Source organism: Gopherus flavomarginatus, chromosome 9 (genome assembly GCF_025201925.1).
Source record: "Gopherus flavomarginatus isolate rGopFla2 chromosome 9, rGopFla2.mat.asm, whole genome shotgun sequence".
In the NCBI taxonomy this organism is placed as follows: Eukaryota; Metazoa; Chordata; order Testudines; family Testudinidae; genus Gopherus; species Gopherus flavomarginatus.
The window spans coordinates 13,636,215-13,656,890 of NC_066625.1; the positions used below are offsets into that span (position 1 = coordinate 13,636,215).

General features: G+C 39.5%; 1 protein-coding gene across 2 annotated transcripts in view; it reads left to right on the forward strand.

Moving 5' to 3' along the window:
- Positions 1–20,676, forward strand: part of PRKAR1B (protein kinase cAMP-dependent type I regulatory subunit beta) — a 115,071-nt gene that overhangs the window by 26,570 nt on the left and 67,825 nt on the right. The window lies entirely within an intron of this gene.

Sequence of the window (20,676 nt, forward strand, 5' to 3'; positions counted from 1 at the left end):
TGCCTTTTCCTCACCTTCCCAGGCAGGGAAACCCTACAGATGGTGTGGGTGGAGGGTGCACAGCTCTCTCAAATTCAGTGAGCACTCCCTTCTCCTTTCAGAACAGACCTGCCTCTGCTTCCAAGGTTTCGCCCCTCAGTGGGATTTCTTACTCTGCTTTCTTTCTAATTCATATTGTTTATCAGTAAAGCTAAGACTTTGGTAAGATTATTTTTAGTAAAAGTCATAGACAGGTCACAGGCAATAAACAAATATTCATGGAAGCTCTGACCTATCTGTGACTTTTGCTGCTGGGGCTCCATGGTTTCCCGCCACCGTGGTGGCTGGGAGCTGTGGGGTTTCCCTTCTGCCCACAGCAGCTGGAAGCTGCAAGGGGTCCCCCCTCCAACCACAGTGGCTGGGAGCTGCAGGGATATTTTCTAAATAGAAAATGAGACACCCCAACCACTCGCCCGAGGCATCCCCCGTTGTCTCCCACCACCCCGCCTGACTGTAGCCCATCGCTGGAACCCTGAGGAGGGCCCCCTTAGGAGTCTGTCACCTTTCGCTGGAACCTTGCAGGGGGACCCTGTGTCGCTGCTGTCGCCTGTTGCTGGGACCCTGCCAGGGCCTCGCTAGCTGCCAGCTTCAGAGTCCCGCAGCCCCTGGGGCTGAAGCAGAGAATGTCAGGGTGTCTCTGGAAGTCACAGATCTCTGGAAGTCACAGATTCTGTGACTTCCATGAGATCCATGACATAAACGTAGCCTTATTATGTAGCCTTATTTATCAGCTAGGAACTAAGGCCTTGTCTACACTGGGGTTTTAACGTGGGTAGCAACACCAACACAATCCTTCAATGAGGCTACTCACATGCTTAGAGTTAAGCACACATTTATTTACGAATTCCTACTTATACTAGACATCAACTAAACATCGTCAGAGGCAGTTAAACAATCTAATTACCACGAGATCCCATTAGAGTGCCACTCTCCAGAGTAATTAGGAGGGCATTAACTTTCCATATAATACCTTCTAACTTTCCCAGATATGTAAGTCCCAATACATATCTGCTTTGTAAGACTATTAACATATGCAAGCAGTGGAAGAGTATTTTCACCACCCTCAGGTACAAATTGAATGGACAAGTATTTACGGCTAAACGAATGTTTTAATATTTTAGCAGAGAAAAAATGAAGGAAAGACAGTTTTGCTTTCCCAGGTCTAAATCAGCAGGCGTGGCTCAAGGCGATGGCCCAAGCCTTGTATACTATTTCTCACATCTCACCTAATTCTGTGAGCTAGTGTCCCTTGTCCTATTATGGGTATGTGGACATAGGGAAGGGAAAGTGTGCATGGAGCATTGCACCTCCTTGTGCACACCACATAAGGGTTAGAGACAATCTGTCGCTGCAGTCTGGAGAGTGCAGGGATTGCTTTCTCCATGGGAAGCAAATTTCCCCTGAAGGAGCAGAAAAGAGGGAAGGCCATTCCCCCTTTACATCAAGGCATGGTGCAGCTTGCACGTTTCCTGTTGCTGCCAGATGTTCCAGGAGAGATTCACCCTCCTGGTGTTCCCCTGCAGCACTCAGTTCTGCACTATCCCCCTGCGTGGGCGTGGGGCTTCATGCCACAATCAAGCCCCGTAGCGAGTACAACAAGCTCTCATCCACATCAAAAGAGATGGAAATCTCAGAAGGACGGATACATTATGCTTTTTTCAGACAAGAATGCTATCTGCAATTGGTTGGTCTTTGAATCTTAATGAATTTCCTCTTGACATCATACCTCGTTGCTCTAGTCCTGTCTCATGTCAAGTGCTGAGAAGTCAGCAAACCGGGATACACTACCGTCATTGCTGCCACTCTGCGTCTTACTGATGTAAGCATGTAGCTAAGCAAAAGCAAGAGTGTATTACTTGTATTTTGTCCTCTTCAGAAATATCTATGTTTTTGAATGACTGGCGATCCTGGGGATAATATTTCATCTCTTACGCAGCAGTAGTTTTTTTCTGCAATCAGCTTCTGATCCAGAAGTGTCTATGATCACTGGATCATTATTTCATTGTCATCCCTCTTCCAAAATTGGGTGCTAGATAACCATTGTCACCCACAAAACAAACAAACCAGCAAATATAGTGTAGTGCTGTTGGTCTCTTGCACTTTTCCTTCTTGTTAGAATCAATTCTGCAAGAGAACTTTATTTTTATCTGCTCCATGGCTGAGTCGAGGAGACCTGTGGATTATTCATTGGTCAGAAGCTGTGGAGGTCCTTACGTATGATGTATGACCCAAATTCAGCATAATAGTGCAATGTAAATTTTCCCATTTCTCATGTATACTATGGGACTACTCACATGCTTAAAATTAGGCATGTACCTTGCTGAACTGGGGCTAAGATAGCATCATTCATGACATCATTGTGGAGAATCTATAAAGCATCCTTTCCCAAATATGGTGCTATGAGTAACAGGGATCTACCTCCAACCCCATACACTAAGTAATGTAATGGTATACAGAAAAGGGCTCCAAGCAGCAGATAAAATGCAACTGCATTGGTATTAAACAGTGCTCAGTTTAAAATCCAGGAGTTGGTTTCCCAGCTGAGCTTTTGGTGAAATGTTCTGACTTATCTAGACTGCCTACAACAGGGGTGGGCAAACTATGGCCCGCGGGCTGGATCCAGCCTGTCAGGGCTTTGGATTCGACCTGTGGGATTGCCAGCCCTGCTCCCATTGCATTTGTAACTTTCATTGCATTTGTAACTTTACTCTTTGTTAAAAACAAATTAATACAGGGCAGATTTTGCTTGGCCAGTATACAGACATGCAGTGAGCAGGGTGGTGTGAGGAGCCTTCCTCTCCCTTGCTGGTCCATGCAGAACCCAGGAAGAGTTGTTATTATTTATATTACTGTAGTGCCTAGAAGCCCAAGCCAAGACTGTGGGCCCCATTGTGCTAGACATCACATGGACACATAATGAGAGACTTTCCCTGCCCCGAAGAGATTACAGTGCTATCAGACAAGACCATCAAAGGGCGGGAGGGGAAAGAGAAGCATAGGGAGGCGAAGTGACTTGCACAAAGTCACACAGCAGGTCAGTGGCAAAGCCAGGAATGGAAGCCAGACCTTACAATTGCCCGTTGAGTGCTTTATCCAGTACACAACATTGCTTCCTCAGAATTGCAGGTCATTCGCTCAGGGAAGTGCAGGGTTTGATCCCGTCCTACTCCTTTGGGATTAATAGTGCATCAAAGAGGATGGGGAAAGGCAGGACCATAGCCCTGACCCATCTGCATTAGCCTGAAGAGTATAATTTTTAATTGGGGGGAGCAGTCTGTGTCTTCTAAAGGCATATAGTAGTGGGTGTTCTCTCCCTGCATCCGGAGAATTTTGGGAGACAGTCTGCAGACTATGGCAATTTGGAAGAAATAAATATATGCATTCCCAAATTCTGTCCTTTGATTTGCACTATGTAGTCAGACTTGGGTGAGACTGCAGCTTTTAGTCATGTACCTGATATTATTTTAGAACATTGCAGATCTCACAGTTTATCACAACTTCAGTTCTTGATTCCCTTTTTAAATGAAACTACGAAGGTTGAAAGTGATGCATTGCCTGATCTAAAATAAAACTTGCCTTTATTACTGAACTGGCTCTATCCCTTCGTATTGTGATGATGCAGTTCACTGATGTAGCCTACTAAAGTCATTTGGTGTTTTATTAACGTAAGAATAGCAGCATACAACGATAACCTGAAACTGAAGACACAGTGATTATACTCATAGTCAAATGTAACACATTCTAGTCTAAAAATGACCAGTATTGAACTATTCTGATGAATGGGATGGATTTTGTTCTTGGAGATTGGTCATTTTACATAATTAAAGGAAGCTGGCTTCTTCCCATGAACACAAAGCCCGGCCTTTGAATTCCACCTGTAATCTGCCAAGAAAGAGGAAGACAATATTCAAACCTATCTCTCAAAAGCCTTCTGTGAACTAAACAAAACTTTTATGTCTTTTGGGTAATGCTGAAGGTATTGTCCGGGTAGATACCAACGCTGGCTCCCTTATAGTCCAGCTTCTCAGAGTTTTTCTGCTTAATGAATCCTATTGATGGCCCAAATTCAGCATGGTACTTGAGCATGTGCCTAACTTTAAGCACAAGGGTAGTTCCCATGTCTTGCCATTGATTTCAGTTGAACTATTCACATGCTTAAATTTAGGTATGTGCTTCAGCATCTTGCCAACAAAGAAAACTTCTTATACTAGGAAAAGTTTGTGGATTTTGGAAACCATAGCTATTTGGCAGCAGAAATGGAAACGGAACAAGGTGGAATTGCCCAGCCATTTGGAAAATAAATTCTCCAATTCTCCATTCAAGGATTAGACACAAATTCATCAGTGACTTTATTTTCAGGCATATCCATCTTGTTAACCCAAGAACTATTGTCTTTTATCAGACAGGTGTCTGGAAGCAGTATTCTCTGGGTTAGTTTGCAGCTTTCAGGAGATTATATCAACTTTGCTATCTCTGTCCAATCAAAACTTTTGTGATGGCAGGTTTTTGGTTTTGTAAGACAGACTTTGCTCCTAAGCATAACTAAAGTCTCTGACATTTGATATTCTCAGTCTTTCATCTTTAAGGAGAAGTATTCTCACACTGAAAAAAATAATTGTAAGAACTTAGTTTTACTTTCACTGTTTTGTTCAACAATTCATCACAAATACTGGTGATTCCGAAGGCAGACTTTAAAAAAAATGTATCAATTATTATCCCAGTGGTTTACCAAAAGGCATTCTATCACCCATTCCTGGTAAGTATTTCAGATAAACAGAGTTTAAGTAAAGCACTAGTTTATCTGGTTTCTTTCTAGAGTATTTGAGTCAAAGAATGTAGAGTTAGGCCGTTAACATTCTTGCACACGTAGGATGATACCTTCATCCTAACTCAGTGCATTGCAGCTGCTGTACAAGGATATTTTAATACAGTAGTATTTAAGTTTGAAATGATTATTTAAATAACATAGAAAAAGAATAAACTCCTCTTTACTGCTGAATTTATTAACTATTGTGAAATCTGTCAGTGTATATTACAATACCTTTGTGTGCTGCTTCTTTACACAGCAATTAACTGGCAATAATTCTGCAAACTTAGCCATTACATGATGTAAAGGAGTACAGAATTTAAAAACAGAGCTTAAGTCTTTATTCAATATCCAGTCTTCTCAGTGTGGCAATATTTTGTCTTCGTCTTTCTCATTCAAAGTAGATGACAGCTTGTTGGAAGTGGTAATTTGTCTCTGTGCACTGAAGAACAATGGCTTATTTCAGCTTGAGCTGCTGAAAGCAGTTTACTTTTTTGTTTTTAGGAAGGACATATGCAACTTGTTCAGTTACTCTTACTGTAATAGTTCTTGTTTTGCGAACAGATCTTGCAGTCTTTCATAAGCAAGATTTCATCAAGTGGGAGTTTTACCTGTGCCTAGGTTGAAGGCTCAGCTATCTGAGTTGCTCAGTTGTTGGTTTAGGTTGGGATTTCCAAAGAGCTTAAAGGAATTAGACATCCAAATTGATTGAAATGTAATGGGATTTGAACACTTAACTCCCTTAGGTTATTCTGAAAATCCCAGTTGTATATTTTGACATTTAGGCATACAAATGTGCATTACTAAAGTATGTCTGCTTAATAATAATGCCATTTTTGAAAGAAAGAAATTAGCTTAATGGCAACCCCCTCCTAAAAAACAACAAAAAAAAAATCTGCAATATTCTGAGTTCAAATGTTATTTTAGAAATAGAAGATCCAGTTTAATAACCATACGAAGCTTCTCTGTCACTCCAATGCACTAATGGAAATTCTGAGTGTAAATTATTTTACTGTTAGACTCCAAAGACTGTTCTAACGTAAGAAAAATCTGACCAACCCAAACAAAGATTTAGTTCTTGTTTTACAAGTTGGTTACTAAAGAATATGACCTGAACTACATTGCATCTTGTGAGGTAACAGCTGGTCTATCATTGTCCTTGGAAAGAAGTAACAGTTGCTAATATTTCAAGAAACAAAGATGGTCTTTGAATCTACTGGAACAGCTGTAAGAGACTGACACACCATGCACTGTCAGCTGCTAAATTCCTATATTCAGACTGACTGAAACAGAATACTTTAACCCTTTGGTGCCACCACATTACTACTTTCTTTAAAATGTAGTTTAAATTTTAAATTTAGTTTTCAAATTGCTTTTTGCTTTCTCCTCCCAGAATTTTTTTTTTTTAAATTTCCATACAATTTAGAACAAGCTGACTTTTCTGTTTATCCAACTTATCTTTTGCAACCCATATTAACACGTGTTTCTCAACCTGCTATTGTACAGTTAAAGTTTGTATTAGGTATGTATTACCTGATCTCCTGCGTGGTGCACAAAACTGGACAAACACAATGTTTTAGACTGGGTATCAGGGTGAGAATGTCAAACACAATGTTAGAGCCCTCAGCATCTGCCTTTTCTTTCTTTCTTTCCTCCCAACAGTGTAATAGAAGCTCAAAGTACTTAGCTTATACAAGTAGACTTAGAAGTGGCTTGATCACAGTGTAGAAGTACTGATGGAAGGAGAAGATATCTGATACCAAAGGTCTCTCTAATCTAGTAGACAAAGGCATAAGGGATCCAGTGGCTTGCAGCACATGCACATTGGAGAAAGGTGATTTTTTTTTAAGCAATGTCAGCAAATTAAACCTTGGAACAATGTAACCAAGGATGTGGCGGATTTTCCATTTCTTGAAGTCTTCAAATCAGGGGTCCACTGTTGCCAGCTCTTACAATCTTATCATGAATCTTGCCATGTTTGGTGTTTCCCCAACTCCTGCAGACAGGTGGTTACATGAAAATCTCTGCTTTCATTTATTAAAAGTAAAGTTCTAATCCTCATACTTGTATGGAAATACTTGAAAACATGAACTGAGTGCATCCTAAAGGCTCAAAAAGCAGAAGGCAAACAAAAAGGGTTTAAAATTTGCTATTTTAATACATGATTCCTAAGCCAATTTTGTGATTTTGGGGGCCTGATTTAAGATTTTTGAATTCTTGGGGTTGGCAATACAGGATGTCTATAAACTATGTGCTCTAGTGCAGCTACAAGTTACTGTGCTTGATGCGAGAGTTATTTGGTGAAAATCTGTGGCCTCTGTTATGCAGGAGTTCTAGGAGGTCATCATGGCCCCTTCTGCCCTTAAAATCAGTTAATCTATCTACTCCTGTTGCCTTCTGCACAGCAAAGTCACTACTATTACTGAGGAGAAGTATGTAAAGCCCCACAATATTGCTGTTTATTTGGCTAGAGGGCTTATGGTTGACTGAGTGATGTGAGGTACATACAGAACACTGATCGTTCTTACATATAGGAGATTTATAAGCTACCTCATTGCAGTTGAATACAATACTGCCCCAACTCTAATTTTGCTCTCTCTCTTCCCTTCCTCCCCCATTATTATTTCAACTCAAGAGTCTCCTTGTAATTCTTCCACTGGTGTGAAGGGTTTTCTCCTAGAACGATGGTGAGTGTCCTTCCCTCTAAACAAATGGTACCCCATGATCTGCACAGGGGCAAAAGGAAACTATGGTGAGTCCCCTTGACTCTGTATCATAGCTTCCCACAGACTCTGGGTAGCACAGTTGCGGCGTGAGCCGTGCTAGATCAGGGATTCCCCGAGCTGAGGTCGCCTATGGGACCCTCACTAATAACAATTGCAATATAACAGTGGGTCAAGCCATTACAGATTCTGTCTGCTGTAACATGCTCTAACTTACCCTGTACCTTTCATTGCTGGGTGGGGACCCCTGCTCCTGCTCTCTCTGCCTGCAGGGCTGAGAGCACTACAAGGGGCATATGCTGTGGAATCAGCTTCCCCACCCCCAAGTCTGGATCTGCAATCTCAGGTTCCTATGTGCACTCAGAAGCAGAGGGAAGCTTTAAACACTGTATGGCTTGATAGTTTAGTTTTTATTTATGTCCTTACAAGTGATTTTCAAAGACATTCGTATGTACTGGAAGGCCCTCTGAACCCACCTGGGCACTCGGCAGTAATGTGTCGTTTTAATTTACCTCTTCTCTTTAATATTCTTAACATTATACCTTATTTGTAAAGGTAAAGCAAAGAGCAGAAAGCCTCAGAGAACCCCTGACTAGAACAGTGAGGATGGGGAGCAATAGGCCTGATCCCCATAGGCAGACATTCACCAGAGTGGTCCTACCAGCACTATGCATAGATGGGAATCTTATCTGAGATGCTGTGGTTGGGGAACAGGCTGATTTTTCATGGTGCTATTTCCTCCTTCTCCACCCCTTTATTTCTACATTAGAAATGTGCTCCAAACTGTGTTGTTTCAGTATTCAGCCGCTAACGCTTAGGGACAGAGCTTTTTATAAAAGAGAAAAATCCCTTTGCAGGTCACCTTCAACTTTTCTGATTGTGTTCCATGTTATACTTTTAAGCCATGATCCTGCTCTGTTCATGTCAATGGGAGTTTTGCCTTTGACTTCAGTGGTTGTGGGATCAGGTCCTTATAAGGTTAACGTACTTATTACTGATTATTATTATTTTATTATTTATTAATGTGTATTACCAGACAGCGCTTATGAGGCTAAGTCATGGACCGGACCCCCATTGTGCTAGGTGCTGTACCAACACAGAACAGAAAGACCGTCCCTGCCCCCAAAGAGTTTACAATCTCTGCTGTTATCATCAGCCTGGGAAATAGAACTCAAATCAGGCCACCAGAGGATCTGGGAGTGCTTTGCTACTGGTAAGGTAAACCCTATACATGAAGCAGGTATAAGTATCCTCATTTTTACAGATGTGAAAACTGGGCCTAGAGAGATTGTCCAAGGTCACACAGGAAACTTGTGACAAAGTCAGTGCAGAATCCAAAGATCTGATTCTCGTTTACGCTAAACCCACTTTACACCACTCTGGTAGGGCCAGATCTCCTGACGTACAGCCCTGTTCCTTTTATAATGGCTACATTTAAGCACAAGACCCACCTTGCTCTCTTTGGATCTAACTTCACCTCAAATTTCCACTGTCTTGTTTTTCATGTTTTGCAAAAATCAGCAAGCTGAGGATTGAGAAGACTTTAAAAGAAAGAAAATTAAAACAGCATTCTGCTTGTTTCATATACTTTCTGGATATATTTTCTTCCCTGATTCCTTCTTAATAATAGTATCCACAAAACATCATGATATTTACATTTTTGTGTTCATCATCTTTTCCTTCTTGCATTGTCCTCACCTGAAAGCCTTTGGTCCAACACTTTTCCTCAGACAGACATGTGCATGCCCCACTGAGGTCAGTGGGAGCTGTATTTGCACGTCTGAGGTCAGAATTTGGCCTTTTGACATCTTAACAGTTCCCACAACAGCCAATAGAGGTTGCTCACACCAAGGATTTTAGCTCCCCTATTCTAATATTGTAATGTCATTGTGGTCTTAATTCATGATCACAGTTTTATCAGCACAGTGAATCTACTCCTTTTATAACTGCTGCCTTTAAACTTTTTTGGTACAACATACAGTGCAGCACATTGTATTTTTCTTCTTTCCAGATGCTAGATTTAAAATAGTCAGGGCATAATTTGTCTTTGGTCCAGCTTTACTTGGTATTCCTTAGTGGTACGGCTTGTCCTATCTTTTTCTCCTGCTTGTTAATTTCTGCAATTCAATAGATAAATATTTCTTAAACAAGAATTTGAAAATATTGCTCTGGTATGGTTATATTATTTGAACACAGAACTTGATTCAGTGAAGTGCTCAGAGGAGGTTTCAGCATCTTTGCAGGATCAGGCTTTTACAGTCAAAACTGGACCCGGTGAATTCAATGAGCATTTGGCCACTAACTTCAATACCACGACATTGGTCCTAAAATGGAGGTTAAATAAAACTATTCAGTTGGCTAAGCAATATATTGTGGCATCTGGGCTTTAATCTTTCTCCTCTACAAACTCTCTCTGCATGTTAATGCTGACATGCCATTGTTCTAGGGAAGTAGACTTTATTATGTGCAACCCCATATATACAATACTTGACTGTGTTTCTTAAAGATTATAATGTGTTCAATGGTGCAATTAAAGTTTTCTTGACCATGCTGGGCCATCGAAAAACTACCTGGTTGTACTATCTCCTGACATATTTTGGTGTTAAGTAAATTTGCATTTATTATAAAAAATACATCTAAATTGTTTGGCTTACCTTGGCATCCTCCTTGTACCTTATATTTTAAATTCAAATGTCCTAAACCTTAAAGTAGCCCATCGTTATTAGTACAAGACCTATGTGCTAACTTCTGAGAGCTTTCATTTAGTGTGCTCTTTGGTTTTGGAACTCCCTTCCTGTTATGGTTAGCCAAATCCAGCCCTTTAAATCTGGATTTTTTAATTTGTTTATTTTAATTTGTTTAATGTGGCTTGGTCTTAATTACCTGGTCTGTACAGCATTGTGTCACAAAATTTAGATTTCTTTTGTGGCAACTTCCTATAAAAACAATTGCCTTATGAATACAAATATGGTGAGAGTGAACGGTTTATATTTAGAAGGCTAGTTTCATTTTCAAATGATGCTTTCATGGAAAACAAGGTTTAATTGTGTGGGAACAATGGAGATTCTGCAAACAGCTCTAATAGGTACTTTTTCTTTTTTCTCTCCAATAGTTTTATAAATTGGATTAGCTAGAACACAAGAGATACAGTGAGAAAAAGAAAAAACAAAGCCATATTATTCTCAGAATCCATAACTGTATTCTTAATGGTTCAAATTATGAACAATTCACCCAAAGTTTACTTAGAGCTTATTTCTAGCACACAACCTCACACTTCTTGTTTATCAGTCTGATTTGTTTTTGCTGCTCTGTTCTGATGCCGTAGTGACACCCTCTGGTGATGGCAAGATAGCAGAACTCTTTTACAGCAGATCAGTGATGTAACTATAAGGGTACTGTGGCATATCCAGCGATTCCTACACACACTGAAAAGTTTGCTTTGTCTAGTGATTAAAGATCATATATACCTTTGTATATGAATGTAACCTGCCCAATCTTACAAGTTAAACTGCTGTGAGATAAACCGTGCAGTTAGCTGGGTTAGTTGATGAGTGAATTTAGGGCTCATGGAAGTGAGGGGCAGATAGCCTTACTTTGAATCAAGCATGATAGGAGCAGGCATTGTGCACAGTAAACATATATAGTCAAACCTGATCTAAAACACCCCCTGCCATTCTGGTAGTAAGCCTTTGAGCAAAGTCTTCCAATTGTGCCAGCTATGGTAGGTTTCGTGATGCGCACCAATGAGGACTAGAATGAACCATCAAACTCAGTTTGCTTGTGAACTGAATCATCTTTTTGACTCATGTTTTCAAAGGTGAAAAGCCTATTATATTTCCCTCCTGTGCCAGTTACTCTCATATTGCCAGTTTATACTGTAGCGGTGTCATTCATTTGCCTCCAGTGTTTTGTATGATCATGTATGGCTTACATAACTCAGGCATTTATGGAGACGCAGGTTTTTCAAGAGATGGTGCGGAAAGATTGAGAAATTGTTGTCAGTTGGAGTAAAATTTTCAAAAGCGCCTAGGTGACTTAGGCTCCTAAGTCCCATTTTCAGAAGTGACTTTGGCAGCGTCTGTCTTATTGAGAGTCCATGGGAATTTTGGCTCCTAAGTGTCCGAGTTGCTTTTTAAAATGGGACTGAGGTAGGTTTGAAAATGTTACACACTATCCCTTTGTCATCTCTATATTTAGTTATAAAACTTTTCCCACAAGATTTTTGAGTAGTGATTCTAGTGGAAAAAAAATCTTCGTACAGTCTGCACATAGGCCATGTATGTGACTGGTCAGATTGTCCTTGCCACTGTGAAATTCCCACGCATGGTGGAAAATAGCTGTGGCAGATCAGAGAAAGGGATGATATTTATCTTCTGCAGTGATGAAGAATAACCAGAGCACAATTTTATACAGACCAGGCTGTAGTTTGTTAGCAAAACTTTTGCATATAAATTAGGGCAGTGGTTCTCAACCCGTACCATACCAGGGCCTACTTCTCTATCCCCTGAGAGCTCTCTCCTATCTAGTTAGAATCTGGCTTGGAGGGACCCTGTACCATTTTACAATATATGAAGGGTGGTCAAGACTTCAAGGCTGAGAATCCTTCAATTATGGAATTGGGTATTTTGAGCCTATTGTTTGTAGGAGAATGCAGGTTCATGAGAGCGGCCATCATGGTACCTGCCACCTGGGGTCACTGTGTTCAAGGTTATTAAAGGATGTATAATAAAGAAAATATAATCAGCAAATAACCCGGAGGCTAACATCTTGATTGCCAGCAACGCACATATTATTTGAAATAGAAGACTGCATAAAATGTAACTTACTTTGGAAGCAATAGAAAATCTGTATTTTAATGCATAAAAACACATCTGCATTAACACAAGGTTATTTTAGAAAGCACTGGATTTCTCAAACTTTCTCATAATACACATTTTCTATGCTCTGTGCTCATTTGTGTTTAACACAACAGAGTATGAACAATTTGAAAGACCCACTATCTCTGATGTAATTCAGTATGTATTTTGAGAGTGAAAAATGTCTACTGGGCTTGATTCTGATCTTGAACTGGTTTCATATGCTAATATTGCTACGTTGACAACAGCAGAGTTATTGTTGATTTACATTGGTGTAGGTGAGATCAGAATCAGACCCAATATATATTTTTAATTGTATCCACTTTATAACATCTCTTAAACCTACTCTGTATTAAAAACTGTGTCTTAACTAAAACTACAATACAGTAAGCCTACATCCTCAGGCACTGGAAGACCATGCACTTTAGTTTTCAAGTTGACTGGCCTAGAGTAACAAAACAGATATTTAAAGTAAAAAGCCTCATAATGGTGTGTGTGTATGTGTATGTGTATGTGTAAGTGAAATTGCTTCAATAGAGATGATCGCATGTCGGAAAGAGGACAGGGCTGATGTGCTCAGGAGAGCATTCTGCCCCAGCTAATAAAATGCAAAATACAACCCCACCCCCACCCCCCGCATGAAGCAGTATCAGCAGCTTGTGTGTTTGTAAGGAGCACAATATCTCTAGTGCTCTCTCTGGGGTATTACAACTCTGCACCACTTATGGCATAGTATAATTGTCACATTATAGCCTGAAATGTCTTAGATGTAGCTTTCATAGCCTTAAAGCTAAGGTGGTTGGACACTGAAACGCTGATTCAGATATTTTCTTCTATTCACAGGCAGTGATTCATGTATAAAGACCTTATCGTTGACCAAAGGAGTAAATTCCTTGCAACCTTTTTGCTGTAGTTAGCCACAGGGTGGCCTCCGTAATATATGTCTATTTCTTTCTTGTCTAAATATTCTTTGAACTTGCTACATAGCAGCACTATACGTGATATTCCATTAAATCCAGGATGTTTTTTAATACTGAAAATTGGCATCTGAGTATTAGGACACTCTCTGACACTGATAATTAGAGTATATTTATGATCTATCTTTCATCTCGCTATTGGTATATCTTTTCACTGAACTACACGCAGAAGTACTCCAATTATAGGAATAAATGAAAGAGAAAAGTACACTGAAATTAATATTTAGGTGCTTCACAATACTTGCTCTATGGCTGTATAAACTGAAAAGAGATACAACTCAGGCAATGCACAACAATTACCAGTTCAGTAATATACTGTGGAGTTCCAGATTAACTCTGCATAATCCATCAGCACCTCGAATTAAAATTGGTGTCCACCATCTTTTGTGTTTGAACTAGATTGTATGTGCTTTAAAACAGACATATGGACTAGGTTCTCCTTTCCATTGCACCAGTGTTATACTGGTCTAACATCTTTGATTTCGTTGGAGTTCCTCATGATTTATACCAGTGTAAATGAGACCAGAAGCAGGGTCTGTCTAGGTTCTTAAATTACATTAATCACTGGTGCATCTGAATGGTTTGCACACAGTTGGTGCTGAATAAAGAATGTAAATTAAAATGTTGGTTATGACAGAAATAGCTCCTAGGGTTAGAAAGACATCATGGATAAGTTTAATAGTGCAAATATTACTCTTATTTTTTAACTTCCTTCATTCCCTCTCTGCCACCATACAAATTATTGAGCTAAAAATATGGCGGAGGTGTCTTTTTTTTACATGTAAGAAAATGCCTGGACTGTGGAGCAGTGGAGAAAACTGAGCTCCTTTCGGCAAGAATATGTCACCTTTAGTTGCTGGCTCAGTGCTTAGGGCCTCATCCTGTGTGCATGTATTGCAAAGTCTAGCGAGTTCAGTGGTATTACTTGCAGTCATAAGCACTACAAGGTTCAGGCCCTCAGACACCCCAATGATAGGTATGTTAGAGATAGCATAGATTTGATGGGTAGGTTTTGTTGTAGCTGAATGTGCACTGAAGTTGTACTGCTCATCACAATTGGACAGTCTCCTTTCCCCCACTATTGTCTGAGTTCTTCTAAACAATGTTGATCAGTCTCTAAAAGAACATTATCTTGCCATCAGTTAACTGTGATACTAGAAAACCAGAGAGCAGATATGGATGGAAGTGAAGGGTGTTGTTGAGCTAACTCAATATGAGTGGTTCATTGATAACACCTGCCTGGTTTTAGACTCAGTAGGAGAAGAGGAAACAGCTGTGTGAATTATAGGATGAGTAGAGACACAGCACTGGAGAGTAACAAAATGTCTATGACAGTGACTTGGTAACTGCAAGGTAGATAGTAGAGAGTTTAGTAAAGTACTTGTATAATAATAATAATACTTAGCTCTTACATAGTGCTTTTCAAAAGTAAGATCTCTTGGCTCTTTAAAAAGGAGGGTATTTATCTTTTGTTCAACCAGTTTCAGATATTGTATGGCATTGAGGATGACTGATAGGATAAAATTACAAACCAAAGGCCCAGTCCTACAATTGGATCAATGTAAAGTTGCATTGCATGTCAGGTGAAACTCAGCTGACTCCACTGGGGCTTTGCGTGGGTGTGAGCATCCATCCAATTCCATGGAGATTCGACTGCAGAATTGGTGCCAAATGGATAAAGAAGCTGTGAACCATAAAACAAAATTAGAAAAATATTGGTAGAAGAGAATTTAATGATGCTCTCTTGCGATAGCTGTTTTTGTAAAACAAACCGAATGAACAGAACAATGATTAGATTTCTCATTAGTCAGCCACAATTCTAAGTTGGCCACATTTCACATTTACTGAAAAACTTATATAGAATAGTGCATATGTGTTATGTGATCAAGTTAATGTTGCTGTTGGAATCTTTACTTTTGCATTCCCTGACTTTTTATGATTTTATCTGAGCAAAGTTAATCTTGCATCGGCACAAAGTTTTTTGTGTTTAATTTCCTAAATTTTAGCCCTGGTAGATTGCAGGATACTGGACTTAAAATCAATCTATATATAGAAAAGCTAGGGGTTTCTAAAATGTAACTAGTTCTAGAAAGTAGTTTCTCTCTTTGAGTTGGACTCTTGCTAGTAAGAGGGCCTGGCTTTGCAATCAAAAGGGTATGAAAATCAGATAATTTTTTTTTCCAAAGCTGTTCAGAACACATCTAAAGAAGTGTTTTGTAAGTCTGTGGCACATGCACATTATACAGTATCGATGTGGTATAAGGGCCTGATCCTCATTTGATGTAGTCAGTGCTGCTCTAATTTACACAAGCCAAGAGTCTGATTGGTATAAACTGCATAATATTTTTGCAGCTTTGCCACTTGTGAGTAATGTGCCCATCCCAACTTATGTTGATAAAACCTTTTAACCACCCATGCCACCGTATTCACTTTCTCTTTCTCTACTTTATGTGAGTATGTGCGTTTGCCCTTATACCACAACTCACTATACTATATATTTGTGCTTGGGGAATACACATAGACACATGCACACGTCTGCATGATGATACAAAAGTTCTTTTTTGGTTGGGATGAATTCGAATACCTGAACTCCTTACAGTCTGATAATGTACAAGTCTGAAGCCTCAAATGTGAGTCAATCCCTAGGGTTTTGGTACCAGGCCAGATTCTGGGAAAAGATGCAGGCAAAATCTCTTGAGAAAAGTCATTCTAGCAATATTTTTGCCCAAGATAGTAGGAATTTTATGAGAACTGCTGATTTCATGAATTTTTTTCCATTGGGGTAAAAATCTTAGGAAAATAACTGATGCCACTGAGATATTGCTGTTCTCTAACTGTTGGTAGCTGTTCATAAAAAAAATAATAATACAACCACAGTATGTTGCCATTCTGTAGCTATTTCCATCAGTGGATCTCAAAGCACTGGGGGAGGTAAGTAGGTGAGGAAATTGAGGCAAAGAGAGGTGAAGTTACTCACAAAGTAAACCAATAAGCATAGAAGAACTTTAATCATGGAACATTCTAAATTTCAAAGACTCTGATTAGTATAACAGCAACACAAAAAAACAACTGGCGGTGAATATGTTTCTAGGGATTTTGCAAATGGCTGGTTTATACATTTTCTTTAGCGGCCTGCACAGTTGGTGATCATTCAAAATTTAACTGAGCCAAGCATCAAGAATATTGTGACCACATTTAGGGATGGGTGAAATGTTTTGATTACAAGAATTCTGTCCCTTAACCAATAGCGCCCGTACCTTTGTCTGCCCCTCAAACTGATCTAAGAAGGAGATTACCCCAACTTTACTTCCTATTCCTCCTGCCAGTCTCTCCATCAGCTGGATATTAATCATCTCTTGCCATCTGCCCTGCCACATAATCTTCTCCCTTTCACATAAATCTTGTTGCAGGGTCCACTCCTTTAGCAACCATTGTATTAGTGCATGATAGTAGCTTAACTTCATTATTACTTGATCTTGGTCATGCAAGACACTTTGTGACATGTGATCCTAGAACATTCTAGATTTGAATTAAGCAGCATCAGGCACTAGCCAAGAAGGTTCTGGGCCTTGCCCCAATTATGTTAGTTTCTGGAAAGAGGAGAAGTAGAATGGAGAAAATCAGGAGATTTACTGCTGAAAAGGCAAAGATAATGGCAGCAGTTAGGTCTTGGATCTTCCTTCTTACTGTCCAGAGGTAGCAGAAAGGCCACTGACTGTCCCTATCTTCCATTATTGCCTCAAGCATCTTTTCCTACCTATATGGCACACTGGTTGGTGCACGGCAGTGTCTTTGTCTAAGTTTGGAATGTGCCAAATGCGTTGAGGGTGCTACTGCAGTCTAAATAATAACTAGTAATAGATGAAGGTGAATAGTTGAAGGGCTAGAGAAGGATATCCAGGGAATGATGAGAAAGGCAATCTGAAGTCACATCTGTAATAATGGAATTCTTACAATAATCGTAGACAGTATGTTCCCAGTATGAACCATGACACACAGTGTTACCCGAGCATGTGCTAAGGGACGAATTACACATTTCCTGAGATGCTGCAATCCAGTTTAACACATCTAGTTGGATGGTTCCCACAACTCTGATTTTTAGACATGAAGGTTTTCTAAAGAGTGTTAGGAACATTGCTAAAACAGACAATACTACAGAGCTTTCATAAGTGCTTTTGTGACTTCAGAGACATAGGAGATGGATTGTGAAAGCTGCCAGTGCAAAATGGAAGGTTGTTTTTGAAGAATGATATGTCTCCTGCCTGACCCCTTTACCTAACATGCAAGCCAGGAGAAAAACAGTAATGCCAATCTAATAGGCACGCTCAGCAGAGAATATCCAAGTTTCTGTTTTATATCCAGTGATGCTAAAGGTTGTTTATAAAGGCAAGGCATTATTGTTTTGAATCGTTGGCACTGCCTCACATCTTTTAAAGTTGAGAGGAGCAAGTCTGACGAGGTTTCCAGCTCCTTGGTCTCAGTTACAAGAGTGGGCTGTTGGAGATCATTTGTGCCTTCTTTGACAATGATCTTGCACTTGCTGCATTCTTCTTTGCCTTGTTAGGAAACATTTATTTTCTTGTCTTTAAATTACTCAGCCTGGCATTTGGATATAATCCAGCCTAGTAGACTGAACTAGTAGAATGTTAAATGCAGTAGGACCTCACTTAATCTAAATGTTGCTAATCTCCATACTATTGCTTTTCCAAGGAAACGCCACTCATCCCACTTGTCAACAAAGATGCAATACAGTAGCAGTGTAGAGTAGTGAGTTCAAGATGTGCATATTTCAAAATTTAGGACTTGTCCACATCAGAAGTTAGTGTGAAATAAGCTAGGGTGGAATTTAAAGTGTGATAACTATTTCACACAACTTCCCGTGTGGGTACTCTTATTCTTACTAGAAGTTCCTTTGTGCAGTTTAGTCTGCAAAGTAACTGAATGATCTTATTCTTGTAACCCTTGTCCTTCCTTTCTCCATTCCTCTTATTGCTTGTTACTTTCCCTTGTCCTATTTATATTGTAAACTCTTTGGGCCAGGGAGCATGTTATGCCTTTGTATTTGTTGTGTAAAGTGCCTAGCACATTTTTTTTGCTGCTGTATAATTAATAAATACTAATTATTACTAGTAGTGAGGTTTCTTATTACTAAGACTTCATTACTTTTGCAAAATATTGTACAGATATTCAGTAATATGCAGAGAAATATGATGACATCAATCTACAGCTGTCAAGGAACACGAACAAAGTGCATTTTATGATGCAGTATCCTTGCTTTTTATTGTTTATTCACTTACCAGCTGATTCATAAAAAATCAGTCATTCACAAGGATTCACCCATTCGTTAGTTCATATTAGCAAAGTTATATCATCAATAGATTTTCTCTGTGAATTTCAGATTGTGTAGCTCATTTTAGGTGTTCAAGCAGATTTTACTTTTAACTTTCTTTCACACACAAGTGTTTTCAAGTGTTTCTCTACTTCTCAGAGGAAAGTGTTTAGAAATTATTTTAATAATGGTTTTTCCTAATAACAAAATCAGATTGAATTCTGCTTGTGCTGCTCCATCTGTCTGAAAATGCCTCTCCTATCCAGCTACTGAGTCACCTAAAAACTTTCCTCTTTGCATTAAACAACTAACTGGAAACCATAGTCACTGTTCCCTCCCCCCATTACTACATCCTTACATTCTTCCCTTGCTGTAAGTAGTCAGCAAGAATAATAGCATCTTTACTGTTTTTAAATTTCAACTCCCTTGTTTATTTCTTCTCCTTTCATTTTTTTTTTGCTCTCTACCTTTGAGATTCTCTGTATTCAGCTCTCTAAAGCATTTTATAAAGCAATGCCCTATGAAGCATGTTACATAAAATATACATTATATTGTACAGACCTTCCCTGAGAACTGCATCTTGACATGGTGGAAGGGCTTGTGTGATCCAGTGACCCTAAGAGCTATGCCAGGCAGGGAATTTTAACTCCTGGTAGGGCCACCCAAGCTGGACAGGTCAAAGGGTAGTAACCAGATGAAAAGCAGCCCACTGGTCCTCCAGATTGTGGGGTTGAACAATAGACTAACAATCTACCCTTGTAAACAAGATGCGGAAAACACAACAAGGTAGCCATTCCAGCAAAAAGCATGGCAGACAGGGATGGCAGAGCCTTATTCATGTCCTCATCAATGTCTGATAGTGTGGGAAGGATTCAGATTCAGATCTTGTGCTGAGCCCTCTTACATCTCTTCACATCACCCAGCAGACCTAGCTCTTAAGAAATAATTTTTGAGCTCTTTCCAGTTACCTCCCTGGTTTGGTTTAGGAATGACACTAAAGGACGTGAATACTCTGAATATTGTGAACTGTTATCACTGTTATTATCCTGCAAACACTTCCTCTTTGAACATCCCAGATGGAATATGGTAAATGTTTCTATTCAAGATATGAGCTTTCCCTAACCTCCAGAGATAGACACCATATCGTAGCCATAGATTCCCATTCTGAAGGGGACAACATTCTGTTTAACTGCCATTTCAGAGCCACTTTTCCTGAGTCACTCCACTTTGACATATTTTTCTTCACAGAACTGTCCTGAGGTGCTCAGCACTTTTGAAAATCCTAAAATGGATTTAGGAGCCCATTAGGCTTCTTTTTTTGAAAATCTTGACAATGTTTTATCTACCTCGTTCTGTGACTTGAGAACATTTAGCTCCTAGATCTCACCTAGATCCTGAAGACAGACTGCTAAGGAGAGCTTGCTTTTCTGTTAGCCAGTGGATTATCTTCCTCCTTTCATTCCATTTTTATAAGGTCTCAGATCAACTTCTCTTCTTTGTGTTTTAGAAAATAAATTCTACCAAAGAATGCAGTAATACTGAACGTCACTGATTTACTAAGAGGGTCGATTAAAATAGTTCTAGATAAACTGTCCATATTAATGAGGTTTCTAAAACTTAAGTATTTGGGACCATAATGTTTTGACAGAGTGTTCTGCAGCACTCACCACTGAAATCAACAATATGATCAGAGAAGATTAACAGTAATAAGACGGCCTTAGGAAACTAGTATAAAAATAAACCACACAACTTTGATAGTAAGAGCAGTAAACAGCTAATTGAGGCAGAACTATTCCATTCAAGCCCCCGAAAACCAATCACATAAGTGAAGCCATTAAAACAAATAGTATAAATGAGCTTGAGACAGCTATAAGAGAGAGAGAGGGTGATTGATGGCTCTAGTGACAAGTTGGGGGCACAGAAGTGGATTAGAGATTGAGTTAAA